Source organism: Myxocyprinus asiaticus, chromosome 26, assembly GCF_019703515.2.
Source record: "Myxocyprinus asiaticus isolate MX2 ecotype Aquarium Trade chromosome 26, UBuf_Myxa_2, whole genome shotgun sequence".
In the NCBI taxonomy this organism is placed as follows: domain Eukaryota; kingdom Metazoa; phylum Chordata; class Actinopteri; order Cypriniformes; family Catostomidae; genus Myxocyprinus; species Myxocyprinus asiaticus.
The window spans coordinates 2,382,501-2,388,546 of NC_059369.1; the positions used below are offsets into that span (position 1 = coordinate 2,382,501).

General features: G+C 43.4%; 1 protein-coding gene across 4 annotated transcripts in view; it reads right to left on the reverse strand.

Annotated features, from left to right (window-relative positions):
• Positions 1 to 4,680, reverse strand: part of LOC127416672 (src substrate cortactin-like) — a 54,839-nt gene extending 50,159 nt beyond the window's left edge. For 3 of the 4 annotated variants that reach the window (XM_051656156.1, XM_051656155.1, XM_051656152.1), the window contains exon 1: positions 4,549 to 4,680. The gene's annotated coding sequence lies outside the window, so the exon portion shown is untranslated. Of the gene's footprint in view, positions 1 to 2,852; positions 3,569 to 4,548 lie in introns of those variants that run through there. The other variant, XM_051656154.1, reaches the window with a different exon arrangement.
• Positions 4,681 to 6,046: the final 1,366 nt, after the last annotated feature.

Genomic DNA, 6,046 nt, shown 5'->3' on the forward strand with positions numbered 1-6,046 from the left:
CAAAGTGGCATTCAACTGATCACAAAGTATAGTCAGGACATTACTGATGTAAAAAACAGCACCATCACTATTTGAAAAAAGTCATTTTTGATCAAATCTGGACAGGCCCCTTTTCCAGCAGCCATCACTCCAACACCATATCCTTGAGTAATCATGCTAAATTGCTAATTTGGTACTAGAAAATCACTAGCCATTATATCAAACAAAGCTGAAAGCTATTTGGTTCATTAAATGAAGCTTAACATTGTGTTTGCTATTGAGCTGCCATAGTAGACTGGCATGTCTTAAGGTCAATATTAGGTCAAAAATGGCAAAAAAGTAACCGCTTTCTCTAGAACCTCATCAGTCAATCATTGTTTTGAGGAATGAAGGCTATACAATGCTTGGAATTGCCAAAAAACTGAAGATTTCATACAATGGTGTAAATCAGAGTCTCTAGTTTGAGAAATAGATGGCTCGCTTGTCCTCAGCTGACAGCTTCACTGAATTCTACCCGCTCAACACCAGTTTCATGTACAACAGTAAAGAGAAGACTCAGGGGTGCAGGCCTTATGGGAAGAATTGCAAAGACAAAGCCACTTTTGAAACAGAAAATCAAAAAGAAAAGGTTAGAATGGGCAAAGAAACACATTGGACAACAGATAATTGGAAAAGAGTGTTATGGATCTTAACCCCATTGAGATTTTGTGGGATCAGCTAGACTGTAAGGTGCGTGAGAAGTGACAAGACAGCCACATCTATGGCAAGTGCTACAGGAAGCGTGGGGTGAAATGAGTATCTGGACAAACTGACAGATAGAATGCCAAGGATCTGCAAAGCTTTTTTTTTTCAAATTGTAATAGTAATTTTTCACATTATTAGTGTCCTGATTATACATTGTGATCAGCTGAATGCCACTTTGGTGAATAAAAGTACCAATTTCTATCCATAAGAGCAAAATCTGTACATTATCCTTTCACATTGCTTTTGTGTGACTTTATGCCACTCCTGGCGCAAAAATTCAAGCATTGTTTGGTTTTCAATGGGGTTCAGGTCTGGAGATTTGGCTGGCCATGACAGGGTCTTGATCCGGTGGTCCTCCATCCACACCTTGATTGACCTGGCTGTGTGGCATGGAGCATTGTCCTGCTGGAAAAACCAATACTCAGAAATGGGGAACATTGTCGGAGCAGAAGGAAGCAAGTTTTCTTCCAGGATAACCTTGTACGGGGCTTGCTTCATGTGTCCTTCACAAAGACGAATCTGCCCGATTCCAGCCTTTGGCTTGAAGGCCTCTCCAGTTCTCCGTCTAACCATTAGACGACCAGGTAGATGATCGGTGATGATCTGGGGGTGCTTCAGCAAGGTCTCTCTCTCTCTCTCTCGCATCCCCGGCTCTTCCCTTATCTTCCTCCCGCTGATTAGGCAACTCAGCACCGAGCGTGCATCCTCACGGCCCAGCCACGCCCTCCTCCTTGTCACACTCCTCCACCGCCCGATTCAGGCCGAGGGTGCCATCCGGACTGGCTTACTCCCCCAATCTCTTCATGGGAGATGCTGCCCTTCCAGCCTTTCTGCCACCTGCTGGTCCTCCCCACCTCCTGAGAATCTGAGAGAGACGAGGGCAGGGAGGGGGATAGAGAGAAAAGAAAACACTCTTCTTCGACTCCCGTTGGCACGCCGCCCACCCGGTCCTCAGCTGCTTCTCTGCGCCCTGCCGGACAACAGCCGCTCCTCCGTCCCCTGGCGGACAGCAGCGCCTCCTCCGTCCCCTGGCGGACAAGAATGCCATCCACCAGGAGAAGGTGGATGCCAATGGCTCCTCTGTCTCCTGATGGACGGCAGAGGCAAGTTCTCCTGGACAGCGTGCCCTTCCTCCTTTCCCGGGTATCGGCATGTGGCAAGGAGGGCATGGCCGAGCCGTAACGATGGACGCCCGGTGCTGAATCAGCCCAATCAGCAGGAGAGGGATAAAGAGGAGCCGGGGATGCCAGTTCAAGAGAGAGAGAAACACGCGGTCGCTGTGTGTGCGCATGTGTCTATGTGTTTTATGTTGTTTTAAGTTGAGTTTATATCATTAAAGTTTACGTTGACTGTTCTGCTGGTTCCTGCCTCCTCCTTGCCCATCCTTTACCCGTTACACTGCACCAGTGTGGAAGATCTCTGCTTGTCTGGGAGAGGAGGAAGCGGGAGCCAGATCCAACATCGAAGACAGAAGTGACTGAACCCCACCACAACGTGAAGATAGCTCACGACCCGGATGCACAGCTCAAAGCGAGCACAACGCGAAGCGCGCCCACGGTCGAGAGAGACACACATAAGAGCAATGCACTCACGGCAATAAAAGACAAGACATGGAGCATGAGTGTCTGGATCCTGACACCAGAACTGAAACCGAACCAGACAGGAGTCAGGATCCAGACACCATGCTCCGGACATGAAACACAAGACCAACTGAAGAGCGCACGGCAGGAAAACCACCACCCAAAGCCATGTGCTCACACAGAGACAAAAAACAAGGACAGGTGGAGTAGAGGTCTTCACGGGTCCAAAAATTAATGCCCGAACCCAAAGAGACCCGGAAAAGTACTACCCAGACCCGAACCGGACCCATCTATTATTTGAAAGCTTGGACCAGTACCCATGCAGAACCGAGAAATGCCGGACCCGGACCCAAACCGGACCCATCTATTATTTGAAAGCTTGGATCCCTACCCATGCAGAACCGAGAAATGCTGGACCCGGACCCATCTATCATTTGAAAGCTGGAACCCGGACCCGGCCGGGTGACACAGACCTGATCGACACCGATTTCACAGCTGATTGCTATTAACAAGTTAATTTACAAGTTGTGAAAAAACTTTGTGTCTTACCTAATGTAACATTCTCCCCAGTGTCTGGCCGTGATGCATATAATCCATCCTCCTTGCCAAGAAAGTTGGTAAAATACATCCAGGTTTTCTGTGATTCCTCTCTTGCTGATTGAAATAGCATAGCTTGTCCACTCATTATTTCAGTTTCAAAAGTCCACTTGCTGTCACGGTGACTGATGACAAACGCGACTTGTTTAGAATCAGCTTTGCAGTTTTTTGGTATCTCGCATAAGCTAACTTCGACTGTTTGCCCTTTTAATATACTATAATAACGATTGCTCATTGCCACGGCTGCTAACGTTAGCACTGCTAATTTGCTATCATGTGCCTTAACTCCACTCTGCCTCTGACGTCTCTCAACTCGTTGTGGCTCCGCTCCATTTTTCACCGTATTCACGCCCGCACTCTCTCATCCTAAAGTTACAATGTTTTAAGTTACAACACACACACACACAGTACCATCATCATCAGTGCTGTCTGATCACGGCCGGGTCTTCTCGGATCGACTCGGGTATTACACATAATGTTAAACAGACCTGAGACCCGCAGCAATAGAAAGTGACGTGACCCGACCCAGAGCCGGCTGACCGTATAAAACGTAGATCCGAACCCGTACGGGTCCCGGGTCAGGGTGGACCCGTGAAGACCTCTAAGGTAGAGCACATGGTCAGGAGAGTACTGCTGAGCCATGCGCTCAACACAGAGACAGAACAAGGGTGTCAGGATCCTGTCACCACAATAAACATGACTGACCAAGTGACAGGATCCTGACAAATATATATCTCACCAGTGGTTTAATGAGGAATAATATTTATTATTATTCACAAGATATGAAGTTGGAGATACAATGTATGTGCTGACGCAGCTCAATTCCATTTAGTCACATTTTTCTTTGCATGCTCTCACACCACAGGGGCCAAAAAGAACACCCTATAAATGATCTTTAGGAGAAATAACAGCTGGACAGCTGGCTGGGGAATGACTTCATTAGGAATGACTAAATAATACATGGTATTAATCTTAATATGAGAATGATAATTTCACCCTCAATAACAAAACAAATCAAATTCAAACGTAAAGATCCTAAAGCCAAGGTCAGTAACACTGGGAAAAAAACTGAATAATTATTTTGTCACAGGGACATAAAAATACAGCTATTTTTAATTAAATATATATTTAGGGAATATTTATGGCTGGTAAAAGTTCTCCATTCATCACTGACAACTGTGACAACAAATTAATTTTGTACTCTGACCGCATAACTGTAATTTTCAGTAACTGAAAAAAAAAAAATTACATTCCCAGAGTCACACTTTGCACGTCAGTGACTTACACAGTATAAAAAATACGCCTAATACAACTAATACATAGGTCGGATGGCGTTGAAATTAGTTATCTCTACAGCCACCCAGTCGGAGGTCAAACCTGTGAATATATGCATTTTATTATATTTATACGCAATGTAACATATCGGAGATGTAGTGAAGCCTAGATTTTAATTCAGTCTGTCCATAAACTAAAATCTTCCGTTCTGGCTGATACAGCTTAAATAAGGACATTCCTATTATTAACTGAAATGCAGCGATAAGTGTGTTTAGAAACAAATTTAAGTAATCGATCATAAATAAACATGGATTGTTGAGAAATCATCGCTCTTTTCGATTTAAATTAGGTAAAATCTTGCATTTACACTTACGGCTTACTGAGATGTCCTCCTTAAAGCAAATATATTGAAGTAAATAACGAGTATAGAGAGAAAATCTTTACAATCGTTTTAAAGCGAAAAGTCGTCTGATTTCCTTCCCGCAGACTTCCCACTTCCTGTTCCAGACAGACTGCACCACCTGCGCTGGGAACAGGGGGTGGGAGAGGCGGGTAGACCGATGTTTCACAATGTCAGAAACTTTGTTGGATTTGATGTTATTGTTGTTATTATTATTATGGCAAGGTTTGGTGTATCGCTTACTTTAAGAGAAGACATAGATTAAAGATATCGGTTAAAAGCGGATGTCTGCCTGATAAGCAGCGTTAATCATATAATCACCTCTGTCAGGAATTTCCCCATATAATAGTACAATCGGAATGAGGCGTCTGAACAAACCATCTTTACTTTATACTTTATTGTGACGTGGCTTCTCAAAAGAGTACACAGACACAGAGGGAATAAAAACACACTGTAATCACACACTGAACATCATAAAATCCAATAAGAAAATAAATTGTACATCATGATGGTCTCAGAATCTCATACAGAGTAGAGATCTCAAATGATCACAGTGTCATAACCAAATAAAAATGAACAAAACTACCATAACACTCCATTAAACAATCTGATGGCCATAAGTACAAACAAATTCTAGACAACTTACTTTTGCTCCTCTGTCCCAGATTCCCATACCAAGTTGTAATATTAAACATTAAAAATACTCTACACATGACTTGTATTCCATTTCCAAGACTGGTTGGCTGACATTAAAACTCTTTAATCTTCACATGAGGAACAACTTTTGGCTTACTTTCTTAAAGATATCATCTGTATTTTCACTATGATTCAGCACTGTATCAATATATGTACCCAGATATTTAAAATTTCAACAATCTCTACAACTGGCCAAGAAGTACTGTTCTTCCTAACAATTGCTGGTCATCCAATTTAACATTAAAAATCAATTCCTTGGTTTTCTTTACATTTATTTGCAGTGCACTAGATTGATACCAATCCTCAAGAATGCTAACATTCTTAAAATAAGTTTGCTCACTCAATGGTTGATCCTTTATACAAACCTTTACTAATGCTGCCTTCACATGCTATCAGAATTATCGTAAATACGAGTTTCCCACTCAAGTCGTAATTACGACTGGGAAACTCAGAGTTCCATTTCGATTCAGTTCACGCGACATAGCGAGAATCGCTATGGGGAATTCCTTCCGACGACTTAGTTGAAGCCCTTGTACAATAACGGCAATCCTGAGATTGGCAATGGTGTTTGAGCCCCGCCCCTTTAGGCATGCAGTTGGCATATATAAGAGGGTACATGAACACCATTTCTTCAGAATTTTCTTCCTTCAAGACAGTGACATCATCTCTCGTCTTGAAAGCCCTCCTTGCTTCGCCGTCGAGATACACTTCTTCAGTGGACGGGATCTACTCTGCAGACACGGACAGGACAACTCATCGCCTGTACCACTCAGCA